This window comes from Delphinapterus leucas, chromosome 2, assembly GCF_059928025.1.
Source record: "Delphinapterus leucas isolate spDelLeu-1000000601 "Yukka" chromosome 2, BTC_Dleu_Yukka2, whole genome shotgun sequence".
In the NCBI taxonomy this organism is placed as follows: Eukaryota; Metazoa; Chordata; class Mammalia; order Artiodactyla; family Monodontidae; genus Delphinapterus; species Delphinapterus leucas.
Window position 1 is genome coordinate 57,978,007 of NC_143130.1, and position 16,825 is coordinate 57,994,831.

The following is a 16,825-nucleotide window of genomic DNA, read 5'->3' on the forward strand; positions in this document are numbered from 1 at the left end:
CATGTCTGCTTTGACGATGCCGAACCCACACCATGCATCCTGGCACTTCTCCACTGCCATAGCGATACTACCGAGGACCTCACAGAGATCAAAAGCACTGTCCCCGAGGACCACAGACAAACTTCCAACGGAAGACCTCTGCCATGAGAGGGGACCTGGAAGCCAGTAAGGGCACAGTGGCTGTCAAGGTCAGCGCACCTGGCATCACAACAGCGCGCCCATCTCTACCATGCCAACGGACTGCTTCGGATAAACCTCTGGCTGTTAGATAGGCATCCGTACCTCATGGGCCGGCCGCGTCACGCCTTCCGGGAAAAACACTTTCGCTTTGCACATTCCCAAACTAGGGAACAAAGTGGCCAAAGGGCATGTTCGCATACCTCACCTACCCCGAGAAGGCCGGCACACACTCCTCAGCATATCGATCTTTTCTAGGTTACGCAAGACACCCTTTGGGAATCATTTCTCCGGCAACGGGATCACAACAAGTCTACACAGGTTACCTACCTCATCGCATCCACATGAACCGCCAAAGTCATCCTCTCCATAGGCAGGTGATGCCAGCCCATCAAGTACGTGACAAATCCTTGAGAAGCCGAGGCCAGAGCCTGCAACCCAATGATGACAGCCCATGCCACAACATCACGTAGGACCTGTCCTTATCATGCCTTACCTTCCTGTCCAGACCATCAGCCACGGCGCAGGCTTAAATGCAACACTCGTATCTCACCCCACTCCACGATGACCCACGGGGCGAAAACACCGTGCCAGGAATTGCAATACAGGAGCTGACAAGCGCAACACCGAGGCCTAATCCATCAGCCCCCTTGCGCCGATGCCCAACGCCAGCCCCCACACACCCACTGCTCCAGCCCCACTGGGCACTCAAGAACTTCACCATGACAAACGCAAAAACAGGGAGGGCCACAGGCCTGGCCTGAGTCTCCGGGCTCCAACCAGGGAAGCTTTCTCATTTTGACTTCCAGAATTAACCCCCAAAGCGGCACAAAAAAACCACGACACTGGCCAAAACACACCTCCCAAACTGCAAGCTCACTGCACCTACCTCAGCCCACACTCTGCCTCTGAAGATCAGCAGGTGAGCCTGCCCCCTCACATTCCCTCATCGGCCTTTCACCAGGGACCTGGGGTTCACAGACGACCCAGTTTACGTGCAGACACGGTCCACCCTCAGACAGAAACCCCTCCAATGCTGGAGTACTGGGTGGTATTTGCATGTATGTCAGGAGGGGATGATGACCCTCACTCCTCACTGTGCCCTAACCCCGAGAGAGGAAACGTGCTGGACCTCAGTTTCGATAAGGAGACTGTAGAGTGTTCTAACTCATTTTGTTCACATTTTCCAAGGAATGCATACAAGGGTGTCATCATCGATCCGAATACATGCTGGGAAGCTGCAGAACATAACCGGGCAGGCCATGGGGCTCTGCAGAGGAGACATTACCCTGGAGTACTCCAACAGCCTGGGGAATCCACAGTCCTCAGACCACTCAGCAAAAGCAAACATCAATCCACTCTTGCAGCCATTGGGCCCATCTGAGGAAAACCTAATATAGAATGGCACATCTTAGGGTGAGTGAATGCCTACCGTCCTGAGTTATCTACGGCCATGCTCAGCAGTATGCGCCCGCCTCACTTTTTCCAGTTTTCCTTAGCTCATCCAGTCATCAGAGTACGCGAAGGTCATCTTCGTCTTGCCGACAGCCGGCCTTGCCGAGCAACTACACCTGAGAAGTGGACAGAAATAACAGAGGCTTCAGAAGTGGACCGAGGTCCTCAGGGAACATGATCCATGCGAATCTTTACCTGGGCTTCTGCTCTGAACCTGCTTCCCAAGGACCTCTATCCCTCACCGATTATTGTTTTGTGTCTCACAGCATGTCTGCAGGAAGTTAGGCATGTACATTGGCCAGTGTGTGAGACGCTGTATGTGTGTATTCACGTGCGTGGGCGTGTGTGACTGCGACTGCGCACGAGGACGCGATTGTGGGTTCCTGCGTGTGCCTCTGAAAACGCATCTTGCTCTCTGTGTGTCCCTGTGGCCCTCTGCAGAGGCCTCCAATTGTTAATACCAGAGATTATACACAACAACCTGGTTGGACTCCCAACAGAAAAAGAAAGACCCCTGTGAGCTGCAAGAGCCTTATGAGAACTGTGACCCCCAGGAGCTGTAGAAATAGGTCACAGACCCCCGCTCTCGCATAGCCATGCCTTCTGACCAAAGGACGAACCTAGATGAGACCTGCCTACCGGCCGTGGGTGTCACATGAGTGTGGACATGGACATCCTGCCAGCTAACAGCACATCTGATGTGCACTTGGGCCACTCCCAGTGCTTCCGGAAGCAAGGGAAACTCCTATGGGTGGACTGAAACCAACCTGAAGATGGCTACAGGCAAGATGCAGCCTGGCTCCACTCAAGGGGCTAACGATATTTGGCCCAAAAGCCAATTCTCGCCAAATAGGACAAATCATGTTCTGTGGACCCGTGGGTATGCCCACCACGGGAAGTGGTAGGATTCAGCAACCATAATCCAGGTTGGAACCCCACAGCAGAAACTAGACCATCTTCCCGGCCACGTCTCACCAGCGCCCAGCCGGCAGGTTTCTCGGCCCTGAACCTGGAGGAAATGCTCAAATTTTTGACAGCCTCGTCCGAAGTGCCCTCCTCCTGCCCTCAGGGCAACTCGACCTTACTTGAAGTCACAGACATCATGCGAACACGGGGTCACTGTACACCAAGGAAGACAGACCACATACATGTCTGCTTTGATGACGCCGATCCCACCCCATGCATTCTGGCACTTCTCCACTGCCACAGCGACACTACTAAGGACCTTGCAGAGATCAAAAGCACTGTCCCCGAGGACCACAGACAGACTTCCAACAGAAGACCTCTGCCACGCGAGGGGACCTCTAACTCTGAAAGGGCATAGTGCCTGTCCATGGCAGCGCACCTAGCATAGCAACAGTGCCCCCATCTCTGCCCCGCGTAAACTTCTGGCTGTTCGAAAGGCCTGCATGACACACGGGTCGGCTGCATCATGCCCTCCGGGAGAAAAACTTTCACTTGGCACATTCCCAAACAAGGGACAAAGCGGCCAAAGGGCATGTTCACATAACTCACCTATCCTCAAGAAGAGGGGCACAGACGCCTCAGCATGTCTATCTTCTCTAGGTCCCGCAAGACACCCTTTGGGAGTCATCCCTCCAGCAACGGAATCTCAACTCATCACAGGTTACCTACCTCACCGAATCCTCATGAAATGCCAAAGCCATCCCCTTAATACGCAGCTGACGCCAGCCCACCCCGAACAGGACACGTGCTTGGGAAGCCGTGGCCAGAATCTGCAACCCAATGATGACAGCCCATCCCACGACATCACAAAGGACATGTCCTCATAATGCCTTACTTTCCTCTCCAGGCCAGCAGTCACCACGCAGGCTTAAATGCAGCACTCGTTCCTAACCCCACTCCACGATGACCCACTTAGTGCAAACACTGTGCCAGAAGCTGCAGTAGATGAGCTGACATGGGCACCCCTGAGGCCTAATCCATCAGCCCCCTTCCGCCAACGTCCAACCCCAGCCAGCCCCACCGACTGCTCCAGACCCACCAGGCACTCAAGAACCTCAATACGCCAAACACAACGACAGGGAGGGCCACAGGCCTGGCCTGAGGTTCCGTGCTCCAACCAGGGAAGCTTTCTCATTTTGGCTTCCAGAATCAACCCCCAAAGTGGCACGCACAAACCCTGACACTGGCCAAAACACACCTCCCAAGCTGCAAGCTCAATGGGCCTACCCCAGTCCACACTCCCACTCTGAAGATCAGCAGTTGAGCCTGCCCCCTCAAATTCCCTCATCGGCCTTTCAGCGGGGGCCTGGGATTCATAGACGACCCAGTTTATGTGCAGACACGGTCCACTCTCAGACAGAAACCCCTCCAAAGCTGGAGACCTGGGTGGTGTTTGCATCATGTCAGGAGGGCACGATGGCCCTCACACCTAACTGTGCCCTACCCCCGAGAGAGGAAACGCGCTGGACCTCAGTTTCGATGAGGAGACGGTAGAGTGTTCTCACTCATTGTGTTCACATTTTCCAAGGAATGCATACAAGGGTGTCGTCATTGATGCAAGCTCTGCTGGGAAGCTGTAGAACATAACCGGGCTGCCGCGGGGCTCTGCACAGGAGCCATTACCCTGGAGTACTCCAACAGTCTGGGGAATCCACAGTCCTCAGGCCACTCAGCAAAAGCAACAATCAATCCACTCTTGCAGCCATTGGGCCCATCTGAGGAAAACCTAATATAGAATGGCACATCTTAGGGTGAGTGAATGCCTACCGTCCTGAGTTATCCACAGCCATGCTCAGCAACATGCACTCGCCTCACTTTTTCCAGTTTTCTTAGCACATCCAGTCATCAGAGTACGCGAAGGTCATCTTCGTCTTGCCGACAGCCGGCCTTGCCGAGCAACTACACCTGAGAAGTGGACAGAAATAACAGAGGCTTCAGAAGTGGACCGAGGTCCTCAGGGAACATGATCCATGCGAATCTTTACCTGGGCTTCTGCTCTGAACCTGCTTCCCAAGGACCTATTATCTCTTACCGAGTATTGATTTGTGTCTCACAGCATGTCTGCAGGAAGTTAGGCACGTACATTGGCCAGTGTGTGAGACGCTGTGTGTGTGTATTCACGCGCGTGGGCGTGTGTGACTCCGACTGTGCACGATGACGCGATTGTGGGGTCCTGTGTGTGCCTCTGAAAACACGTCTTGCTCTCTGTGTGTCCCTGTGGCCCTCTGCAGAGGCCTCCAACAGTAAATACCAGAGTTTATACACAACACCCTGGTTGGACTCCCAACAGATAAAGAAAGACTCCTGTGAGCTGCAAGAGCCGCATGCGAACTGTGACCCCACAGGAGCTGTAGAAATAGGCCACGGACTCCCGCTCTCCCACAGCCATGCCTTCTGACCAAAGCACGAACCTAGATGAGACCTGCCTACCACCCGTGGGTGTCACATGTCTGTGGACATGGACATCCTGCCAGCTAACAGCACATCTGATGTGCACTTGGGCCACTCCCAGTGCTTCCGGAAGCAAGGGAACCTCCTATGGGTGGGCTGAAACCAACCTGCAGATGGCTACAGGCAAGATGCAGCCTGGCACCACTCAAGGGCCTAACGAAATTTGGCCCAAATGCCAATTCTCGCCAACTAGGCCAAATCGTGTTCCGTGGACCCGTGTGTATGCCCAACATGGGAAGTGGTGGGCTTAAGCACCCATAACCCAGGTTGGAACCCCACGGCGAAACTAGATCATCTTCCCGGCCACACCTCGCCAGCGCCCAGCCGGCAGGTTTCTCGGCCCTGAAACCGGAGGAAACGCTCAAATACTTGACAGCCTCGTCCTAAGTGCCCTCCTCCTGCCCGCAGGGCAACTCGACCTTACTTGAAGCCACAGACATCATGCGAACACGGGGTCACTGTACACCAAGGAAGACAGACCACATACATGTCTGCTTTAATGACGCCGACCCCACCCCATGCATTCTGGCACTTCTCCACTGCCACAGTGACACTACCAAGGACCTTACAGAGATCAAAAGCACTGTCCCCGAGAACCACAGACAGACTTCCAACAGAAGACCTCTGCCACGCGAGGGGACCTGTAAGTCTGAAAGGGCACAGTGCCTGTCCACGGCAGCTCACCTAGCATAGCAACAGTGCCCCCATCTCTGCCCCGCGTAAACTTCTGGCTGTTCGAAAGGCCTGCATGACACACGGGCCGGCCGCATCACGCCCTCTGGGAGAAAAACTTTCACTTTGCACATTCCCAAACATGGGACAAAGCGGCCAAAGGGCCTGTTTGCATAACTCACCTTCCTCCAAGGAGGCCAGCACAAATGCCTCAGCATGTCCATCTTCTCTAGGTCCCGCAAGACACCCTTTGGGAGTCATCCCTCCAGCAACGGAATCTCAACTCATCACAGGTTACCTACCTCACCGAATCCTCATGAAATGCCAAAGCCATCCCCTTCATAGGCAGCTGATGCCAGCCCACCCCGAACAGGACACGTGCTTGGGAAGCCGTGGCCAGAATCTGCAACCCAATGATGACAGCCCATCCCACGACATCACAAAGGACATGTCCTCATAATGCCTTACTTTCCTCTCCAGGCCAGCAGTCACCACGCAGGCTTAAATGCAGCACGCGTTCCTAACCCCACTCCACGATGACCCACTTAGTGCAAACACTGTGCCAGAAGCTGCAGTAGATGAGCTGACGTGGGCACCACCGAGGCCTAATCCATCAGCCCCCTTCCGCCAACGTCCAACCCCAGCCCACACCCACCCACTGCTCCAGCCCCACCGGGCACTCAAGAACCTCAACGCGCCAAACTCAAGGACAGGGAGGGCCACACAGGCCTGGCCTGAGGCTCCATGCTCCAATCAGGGAAGCTTGCACATTTTGGCTTCCAGAATTAACCACCCAAGCGGCGTGCACAAAGCGTGATCCCGGCCAAAGCACACCTTTCCAAGCTGCAAGCTCACTGGGCCTACACCTGCACACAATCCAACTCTGAAGACCATCACGAGAGCCTTCCCACTCGCATTCCCTTAACGGTCTTCTAGCAGCGACCTGATATTCTTCATACATGACCCAGCTTACGGGCAGACACAGTCGAACCTCAGACAGTAGCCCCTCCAAGTCTGGAGCCCTGGGTGGTGTTTGCATGCATGTCAGTAGGGGACACTGGCCCTCACTCCTCACTGTCTGAAACACCCGAGAGAGGAAACGTGCCGGACCTCAGACTCGATGAGGAGACGGTAGAGTGTTCTCACTCATTTTGTTCAGATTTTCCAAGGAATGCATACAAGGGTGTCATCATCGATCCAAGCACGTGCTGGGACGCTGCACAACACAACCGGGCATGCCATGCGGGTCTGCAGAGGAGCCATGACCTCGTAGTACTCCAAAACACTGGGGAATCCACAGCCCTCAGGCCACTCTGCAAGAGCAACAGTCAATCTACTCTCGCAGCCACTGGGGCCGTCAGAGGAAAACCTAATATCCAATGACACACGTTGTGGTGGTTGAATGCCTACCATCCTGAAATATCCACGTCCACGCTCGGAAACGTGGGCCCGCCTCACTTTTTCCAGTTCTCCTCAGCACCTCCAGTCGTCAGCCCACGCAAACGTCCTCTTGTCTTTGCTGACGGCCAGCCTTGCCAAGAAACTGCACCTGAGATGTGGACGGAAATCACGCAGGATTCAGAAGTGAACCTGGGTCCTTAGAGAACATGATTTATGCGAACATTTACCTGGGCTGGAGCCCTGAACCTGCTTCACAAGGACCCCTATCCCTTACCAAGAACTGAAAGTGTGTCTGACAGCATGACTGCAGGAAGTTAGGCATGTACGTTGGCCGTTGTGTGTGAGGGTGTATGTGTGTGTTCCTGCGTGTGCGCGTGCGTGACTATGACTAGGCACGATGATGCGCTTGTGGGTTTCTGTGTCAGCCTCTGCATCCCCGTCCTGGTCTTTGTGTGTCCTTGAGGCCCTCTGCAGTGACACTGAATAGTAAAAGTCACAGGTTATACACAGTACCCTGGCTTTGGACCACCCCACTGAATGGAGAAACATCCCTACCAGCTTCAAGAAGCCACATGAGAACTTTGACCCCCAGAGGCTGTTGAAATAGGCCACAGACTCCCGCTATCCCACAGCCATGCCTTCTGACCAAAGCACAAACACTCGAGGAGATCTGCCTCCCAGCCGTGAGTGGCCACATCTACGTGGACCTACAGACCCTGCTAGCTACTAACACACCTGATGAGCACTAGGGGTCACTCCCAGCGCTTTTGGAAGCAAGGGAACTTCCCATGGATGGCGTTGACAATGACCTGCAGCTGGCTATAGGCAAGATGCAACCCGGCACCTCTCAAGGGTCTAATGGACTTCAGCCCAAGTGTGACTTCTCGCCAACTAGGCCAAATCACTTTCTGTGGACCTGTTGGAATGCCCACCACGGCAAGAGGTGGTCTTCAGCAACCATGACCCAGGTTCAAACCCCACGGCAGAAACCAGGCCACCTTTCCAGCCACGTCTCGGCCAGCCCCCCCTCGGCAGGATTCAGAGCCCTGAATCCCGAGGAAACGCTCAAACACTGAGCAACCTTGTCCTCACTGCCCTCCTCCTGCCCACACGGCAACTCGACCCTACTGGAAGCCACAGATAACATGCGAACACGGGGACACTATACACCAGGGAAGACAAACCACAAGCATGTCTGCTTTGACGATGCCGAACCCACACCATGCATCCTGGCACTTCTCCACTGCCATAGCGATACTACCGAGGACCTCACAGAGATCAAAAGCACTGTCCCCGAGGACCACAGACAAACTTCCAACGGAAGACCTCTGCCATGAGAGGGGACCTGGAAGCCAGTAAGGGCACAGTGGCTGTCAAGGTCAGCGCACCTGGCATCACAACAGCGCGCCCATCTCTACCATGCCAACGGACTGCTTCGGATAAACCTCTGGCTGTTAGATAGGCATCCGTACCTCATGGGCCGGCCGCGTCACGCCTTCCGGGAAAAACACTTTCGCTTTGCACATTCCCAAACTAGGGAACAAAGTGGCCAAAGGGCATGTTCGCATACCTCACCTACCCCGAGAAGGCCGGCACACACTCCTCAGCATATCGATCTTTTCTAGGTTACGCAAGACACCCTTTGGGAATCATTTCTCCGGCAACGGGATCACAACAAGTCTACACAGGTTACCTACCTCATCGCATCCTCATGAACCGCCAAAGTCATCCTCTCCATAGGCAGGTGATGCCAGCCCATCAAGTACGTGACAAATCCTTGAGAAGCCGAGGCCAGAGCCTGCAACCCAATGATGACAGCCCATGCCACAACATCACGTAGGACCTGTCCTTATCATGCCTTACCTTCCTGTCCAGACCATCAGCCACGGCGCAGGCTTAAATGCAACACTCGTATCTCACCCCACTCCACGATGACCCACGGGGCGAAAACACCGTGCCAGGAATTGCAATACAGGAGCTGACAAGCGCAACACCGAGGCCTAATCCATCAGCCCCCTTGCGCCGATGCCCAACGCCAGCCCCCACACACCCACTGCTCCAGCCCCACTGGGCACTCAAGAACTTCACCATGACAAACGCAAAAACAGGGAGGGCCACAGGCCTGGCCTGAGTCTCCGGGCTCCAACCAGGGAAGCTTTCTCATTTTGACTTCCAGAATTAACCCCCAAAGCGGCACAAAAAAACCACGACACTGGCCAAAACACACCTCCCAAACTGCAAGCTCACTGCACCTACCTCAGCCCACACTCTGCCTCTGAAGATCAGCAGGTGAGCCTGCCCCCTCACATTCCCTCATCGGCCTTTCACCAGGGACCTGGGGTTCACAGACGACCCAGTTTACGTGCAGACACGGTCCACCCTCAGACAGAAACCCCTCCAATGCTGGAGTACTGGGTGGTATTTGCATGTATGTCAGGAGGGGATGATGACCCTCACTCCTCACTGTGCCCTAACCCCGAGAGAGGAAACGTGCTGGACCTCAGTTTCGATAAGGAGACTGTAGAGTGTTCTAACTCATTTTGTTCACATTTTCCAAGGAATGCATACAAGGGTGTCATCATCGATCCGAATACATGCTGGGAAGCTGCAGAACATAACCGGGCAGGCCATGGGGCTCTGCAGAGGAGACATTACCCTGGAGTACTCCAACAGCCTGGGGAATCCACAGTCCTCAGACCACTCAGCAAAAGCAAACATCAATCCACTCTTGCAGCCATTGGGCCCATCTGAGGAAAACCTAATATAGAATGGCACATCTTAGGGTGAGTGAATGCCTACCGTCCTGAGTTATCTACGGCCATGCTCAGCAGTATGCGCCCGCCTCACTTTTTCCAGTTTTCCTTAGCTCATCCAGTCATCAGAGTACGCGAAGGTCATCTTCGTCTTGCCGACAGCCGGCCTTGCCGAGCAACTACACCTGAGAAGTGGACAGAAATAACAGAGGCTTCAGAAGTGGACCGAGGTCCTCAGGGAACATGATCCATGCGAATCTTTACCTGGGCTTCTGCTCTGAACCTGCTTCCCAAGGACCTCTATCCCTCACCGATTATTGTTTTGTGTCTCACAGCATGTCTGCAGGAAGTTAGGCATGTACATTGGCCAGTGTGTGAGACGCTGTATGTGTGTATTCACGTGCGTGGGCGTGTGTGACTGCGACTGCGCACGAGGACGCGATTGTGGGTTCCTGCGTGTGCCTCTGAAAACGCATCTTGCTCTCTGTGTGTCCCTGTGGCCCTCTGCAGAGGCCTCCAATTGTTAATACCAGAGATTATACACAACAACCTGGTTGGACTCCCAACAGAAAAAGAAAGACCCCTGTGAGCTGCAAGAGCCTTATGAGAACTGTGACCCCCAGGAGCTGTAGAAATAGGTCACAGACCCCCGCTCTCGCATAGCCATGCCTTCTGACCAAAGGACGAACCTAGATGAGACCTGCCTACCGGCCGTGGGTGTCACATGAGTGTGGACATGGACATCCTGCCAGCTAACAGCACATCTGATGTGCACTTGGGCCACTCCCAGTGCTTCCGGAAGCAAGGGAAACTCCTATGGGTGGACTGAAACCAACCTGAAGATGGCTACAGGCAAGATGCAGCCTGGCTCCACTCAAGGGGCTAACGATATTTGGCCCAAAAGCCAATTCTCGCCAAATAGGACAAATCATGTTCTGTGGACCCGTGGGTATGCCCACCACGGGAAGTGGTAGGATTCAGCAACCATAATCCAGGTTGGAACCCCACAGCAGAAACTAGACCATCTTCCCGGCCACGTCTCACCAGCGCCCAGCCGGCAGGTTTCTCGGCCCTGAACCTGGAGGAAATGCTCAAATTTTTGACAGCCTCGTCCGAAGTGCCCTCCTCCTGCCCTCAGGGCAACTCGACCTTACTTGAAGTCACAGACATCATGCGAACACGGGGTCACTGTACACCAAGGAAGACAGACCACATACATGTCTGCTTTGATGACGCCGATCCCACCCCATGCATTCTGGCACTTCTCCACTGCCACAGCGACACTACTAAGGACCTTGCAGAGATCAAAAGCACTGTCCCCGAGGACCACAGACAGACTTCCAACAGAAGACCTCTGCCACGCGAGGGGACCTCTAACTCTGAAAGGGCATAGTGCCTGTCCATGGCAGCGCACCTAGCATAGCAACAGTGCCCCCATCTCTGCCCCGCGTAAACTTCTGGCTGTTCGAAAGGCCTGCATGACACACGGGTCGGCTGCATCATGCCCTCCGGGAGAAAAACTTTCACTTGGCACATTCCCAAACAAGGGACAAAGCAGCCAAAGGGCATGTTCACATAACTCACCTATCCTCAAGAAGAGGGGCACAGACGCCTCAGCATGTCTATCTTCTCTAGGTCCCGCAAGACACCCTTTGGGAGTCATCCCTCCAGCAACGGAATCTCAACTCATCACAGGTTACCTACCTCACCGAATCCTCATGAAATGCCAAAGCCATCCCCTTAATACGCAGCTGACGCCAGCCCACCCCGAACAGGACACGTGCTTGGGAAGCCGTGGCCAGAATCTGCAACCCAATGATGACAGCCCATCCCACGACATCACAAAGGACATGTCCTCATAATGCCTTACTTTCCTCTCCAGGCCAGCAGTCACCACGCAGGCTTAAATGCAGCACTCGTTCCTAACCCCACTCCACGATGACCCACTTAGTGCAAACACTGTGCCAGAAGCTGCAGTAGATGAGCTGACATGGGCACCCCTGAGGCCTAATCCATCAGCCCCCTTCCGCCAATGTCCAACCCCAGCCAGCCCCACCGACTGCTCCAGACCCACCAGGCACTCAAGAACCTCAATACGCCAAACACAACGACAGGGAGGGCCACAGGCCTGGCCTGAGGTTCCGTGCTCCAACCAGGGAAGCTTTCTCATTTTGGCTTCCAGAATCAACCCCCAAAGTGGCACGCACAAACCCTGACACTGGCCAAAACACACCTCCCAAGCTGCAAGCTCAATGGGCCTACCCCAGTCCACACTCCCACTCTGAAGATCAGCAGTTGAGCCTGCCCCCTCAAATTCCCTCATCGGCCTTTCAGCGGGGGCCTGGGATTCATAGACGACCCAGTTTATGTGCAGACACGGTCCACTCTCAGACAGAAACCCCTCCAAAGCTGGAGACCTGGGTGGTGTTTGCATCATGTCAGGAGGGCACGATGGCCCTCACACCTAACTGTGCCCTACCCCCGAGAGAGGAAACGCGCTGGACCTCAGTTTCGATGAGGAGACGGTAGAGTGTTCTCACTCATTGTGTTCACATTTTCCAAGGAATGCATACAAGGGTGTCGTCATTGATGCAAGCTCTGCTGGGAAGCTGTAGAACATAACCGGGCTGCCGCGGGGCTCTGCACAGGAGCCATTACCCTGGAGTACTCCAACAGTCTGGGGAATCCACAGTCCTCAGGCCACTCAGCAAAAGCAACAATCAATCCACTCTTGCAGCCATTGGGCCCATCTGAGGAAAACCTAATATAGAATGGCACATCTTAGGGTGAGTGAATGCCTACCGTCCTGAGTTATCCACAGCCATGCTCAGCAACATGCACTCGCCTCACTTTTTCCAGTTTTCTTAGCACATCCAGTCATCAGAGTACGCGAAGGTCATCTTCGTCTTGCCGACAGCCGGCCTTGCCGAGCAACTACACCTGAGAAGTGGACAGAAATAACAGAGGCTTCAGAAGTGGACCGAGGTCCTCAGGGAACATGATCCATGCGAATCTTTACCTGGGCTTCTGCTCTGAACCTGCTTCCCAAGGACCTATTATCTCTTACCGAGTATTGATTTGTGTCTCACAGCATGTCTGCAGGAAGTTAGGCACGTACATTGGCCAGTGTGTGAGACGCTGTGTGTGTGTATTCACGCGCGTGGGCGTGTGTGACTCCGACTGTGCACGATGACGCGATTGTGGGGTCCTGTGTGTGCCTCTGAAAACACGTCTTGCTCTCTGTGTGTCCCTGTGGCCCTCTGCAGAGGCCTCCAACAGTAAATACCAGAGTTTATACACAACACCCTGGTTGGACTCCCAACAGATAAAGAAAGACTCCTGTGAGCTGCAAGAGCCGCATGCGAACTGTGACCCCACAGGAGCTGTAGAAATAGGCCACGGACTCCCGCTCTCCCACAGCCATGCCTTCTGACCAAAGCACGAACCTAGATGAGACCTGCCTACCACCCGTGGGTGTCACATGTCTGTGGACATGGACATCCTGCCAGCTAACAGCACATCTGATGTGCACTTGGGCCACTCCCAGTGCTTCCGGAAGCAAGGGAACCTCCTATGGGTGGGCTGAAACCAACCTGCAGATGGCTACAGGCAAGATGCAGCCTGGCACCACTCAAGGGCCTAACGAAATTTGGCCCAAATGCCAATTCTCGCCAACTAGGCCAAATCGTGTTCCGTGGACCCGTGTGTATGCCCAACATGGGAAGTGGTGGGCTTAAGCACCCATAACCCAGGTTGGAACCCCACGGCGAAACTAGATCATCTTCCCGGCCACACCTCGCCAGCGCCCAGCCGGCAGGTTTCTCGGCCCTGAAACCGGAGGAAACGCTCAAATACTTGACAGCCTCGTCCTAAGTGCCCTCCTCCTGCCCGCAGGGCAACTCGACCTTACTTGAAGCCACAGACATCATGCGAACACGGGGTCACTGTACACCAAGGAAGACAGACCACATACATGTCTGCTTTAATGACGCCGACCCCACCCCATGCATTCTGGCACTTCTCCACTGCCACAGTGACACTACCAAGGACCTTACAGAGATCAAAAGCACTGTCCCCGAGAACCACAGACAGACTTCCAACAGAAGACCTCTGCCACGCGAGGGGACCTGTAAGTCTGAAAGGGCACAGTGCCTGTCCACGGCAGCTCACCTAGCATAGCAACAGTGCCCCCATCTCTGCCCCGCGTAAACTTCTGGCTGTTCGAAAGGCCTGCATGACACACGGGCCGGCCGCATCACGCCCTCTGGGAGAAAAACTTTCACTTTGCACATTCCCAAACATGGGACAAAGCGGCCAAAGGGCCTGTTTGCATAACTCACCTTCCTCCAAGGAGGCCAGCACAAATGCCTCAGCATGTCCATCTTCTCTAGGTCCCGCAAGACACCCTTTGGGAGTCATCCCTCCAGCAACGGAATCTCAACTCATCACAGGTTACCTACCTCACCGAATCCTCATGAAATGCCAAAGCCATCCCCTTCATAGGCAGCTGATGCCAGCCCACCCCGAACAGGACACGTGCTTGGGAAGCCGTGGCCAGAATCTGCAACCCAATGATGACAGCCCATCCCACGACATCACAAAGGACATGTCCTCATAATGCCTTACTTTCCTCTCCAGGCCAGCAGTCACCACGCAGGCTTAAATGCAGCACGCGTTCCTAACCCCACTCCACGATGACCCACTTAGTGCAAACACTGTGCCAGAAGCTGCAGTAGATGAGCTGACGTGGGCACCACCGAGGCCTAATCCATCAGCCCCCTTCCGCCAACGTCCAACCCCAGCCCACACCCACCCACTGCTCCAGCCCCACCGGGCACTCAAGAACCTCAACGCGCCAAACTCAAGGACAGGGAGGGCCACACAGGCCTGGCCTGAGGCTCCATGCTCCAATCAGGGAAGCTTGCACATTTTGGCTTCCAGAATTAACCACCCAAGCGGCGTGCACAAAGCGTGATCCCGGCCAAAGCACACCTTTCCAAGCTGCAAGCTCACTGGGCCTACACCTGCACACAATCCAACTCTGAAGACCATCACGAGAGCCTTCCCACTCGCATTCCCTTAACGGTCTTCTAGCAGCGACCTGATATTCTTCATACATGACCCAGCTTACGGGCAGACACAGTCGAACCTCAGACAGTAGCCCCTCCAAGTCTGGAGCCCTGGGTGGTGTTTGCATGCATGTCAGTAGGGGACACTGGCCCTCACTCCTCACTGTCTGAAACACCCGAGAGAGGAAACGTGCCGGACCTCAGACTCGATGAGGAGACGGTAGAGTGTTCTCACTCATTTTGTTCAGATTTTCCAAGGAATGCATACAAGGGTGTCATCATCGATCCAAGCACGTGCTGGGACGCTGCACAACACAACCGGGCATGCCATGCGGGTCTGCAGAGGAGCCATGACCTCGTAGTACTCCAAAACCCTGGGGAATCCACAGCCCTCAGGCCACTCTGCAAGAGCAACAGTCAATCTACTCTCGCAGCCACTGGGGCCGTCAGAGGAAAACCTAATATCCAATGACACACGTTGTGGTGGTTGAATGCCTACCATCCTGAAATATCCACGTCCACGCTCGGAAACGTGGGCCCGCCTCACTTTTTCCAGTTCTCCTCAGCACCTCCAGTCGTCAGCCCACGCAAACGTCCTCTTGTCTTTGCTGACGGCCAGCCTTGCCAAGAAACTGCACCTGAGATGTGGACGGAAATCACGCAGGATTCAGAAGTGAACCTGGGTCCTTAGAGAACATGATTTATGCGAACATTTACCTGGGCTGGAGCCCTGAACCTGCTTCACAAGGACCCCTATCCCTTACCAAGAACTGAAAGTGTGTCTGACAGCATGACTGCAGGAAGTTAGGCATGTACGTTGGCCGTTGTGTGTGAGGGTGTATGTGTGTGTTCCTGCGTGTGCGCGTGCGTGACTATGACTAGGCACGATGATGCGCTTGTGGGTTTCTGTGTCAGCCTCTGCATCCCCGTCCTGGTCTTTGTGTGTCCTTGAGGCCCTCTGCAGTGACACTGAATAGTAAAAGTCACAGGTTATACACAGTACCCTGGCTTTGGACCACCCCACTGAATGGAGAAACATCCCTACCAGCTTCAAGAAGCCACATGAGAACTTTGACCCCCAGAGGCTGTTGAAATAGGCCACAGACTCCCGCTATCCCACAGCCATGCCTTCTGACCAAAGCACAAACACTCGAGGAGATCTGCCTCCCAGCCGTGAGTGGCCACATCTACGTGGACCTACAGACCCTGCTAGCTACTAACACACCTGATGAGCACTAGGGGTCACTCCCAGCGCTTTTGGAAGCAAGGGAACTTCCCATGGATGGCGTTGACAATGACCTGCAGCTGGCTATAGGCAAGATGCAACCCGGCACCTCTCAAGGGTCTAATGGACTTCAGCCCAAGTGTGACTTCTCGCCAACTAGGCCAAATCACTTTCTGTGGACCTGTTGGAATGCCCACCACGGCAAGAGGTGGTCTTCAGCAACCATGACCCAGGTTCAAACCCCACGGCAGAAACCAGGCCACCTTTCCAGCCACGTCTCGGCCAGCCCCCCCTCGGCAGGATTCAGAGCCCTGAATCCCGAGGAAACGCTCAAACACTGAGCAACCTTGTCCTCACTGCCCTCCTCCTGCCCACACGGCAACTCGACCCTACTGGAAGCCACAGATAACATGCGAACACGGGGACACTATACACCAGGGAAGACAAACCACAAGCATGTCTGCTTTGACGATGCCGAACCCACACCATGCATCCTGGCACTTCTCCACTGCCATAGCGATACTACCGAGGACCTCACAGAGATCAAAAGCACTGTCCCCGAGGACCACAGACAAACTTCCAACGGAAGACCTCTGCCATGAGAGGGGACCTGGAAGCCAGTAAGGGCACAGTGGCTGTCAAGGTCAGCGCACCTG

General features: G+C 54.6%; 6 non-coding genes across 6 annotated transcripts; all 6 read right to left on the reverse strand.

The window, feature by feature from the left end:
- Window positions 1-1,305: 1,305 nt before the first annotated feature.
- LOC149750093 (small nucleolar RNA SNORD116) lies at window positions 1,306-1,398 on the reverse strand. Its single transcript, XR_016392375.1, has one exon. It is a non-coding gene; the product is annotated as a small nucleolar RNA SNORD116 (small nucleolar RNA).
- A 2,665-nt stretch (window positions 1,399-4,063) lies between these two features.
- Window positions 4,064-4,156, reverse strand: LOC149750094 (small nucleolar RNA SNORD116). Its single transcript, XR_016392430.1, has one exon. It is a non-coding gene; the product is annotated as a small nucleolar RNA SNORD116 (small nucleolar RNA).
- A 2,671-nt stretch (window positions 4,157-6,827) lies between these two features.
- LOC149750095 (small nucleolar RNA SNORD116) lies at window positions 6,828-6,920 on the reverse strand. Its single transcript, XR_016392348.1, has one exon. It is a non-coding gene; the product is annotated as a small nucleolar RNA SNORD116 (small nucleolar RNA).
- Window positions 6,921-9,617: 2,697 nt separating this feature from the next.
- LOC149750096 (small nucleolar RNA SNORD116) lies at window positions 9,618-9,710 on the reverse strand. Its single transcript, XR_016392376.1, has one exon. It is a non-coding gene; the product is annotated as a small nucleolar RNA SNORD116 (small nucleolar RNA).
- A 2,665-nt stretch (window positions 9,711-12,375) lies between these two features.
- Window positions 12,376-12,468, reverse strand: LOC149750097 (small nucleolar RNA SNORD116). The gene has a single exon (XR_016392431.1). It is a non-coding gene; the product is annotated as a small nucleolar RNA SNORD116 (small nucleolar RNA).
- A 2,671-nt stretch (window positions 12,469-15,139) lies between these two features.
- LOC149750098 (small nucleolar RNA SNORD116) lies at window positions 15,140-15,232 on the reverse strand. The gene has a single exon (XR_016392349.1). It is a non-coding gene; the product is annotated as a small nucleolar RNA SNORD116 (small nucleolar RNA).
- Between the last annotated feature and the right edge of the window lie 1,593 nt (window positions 15,233-16,825).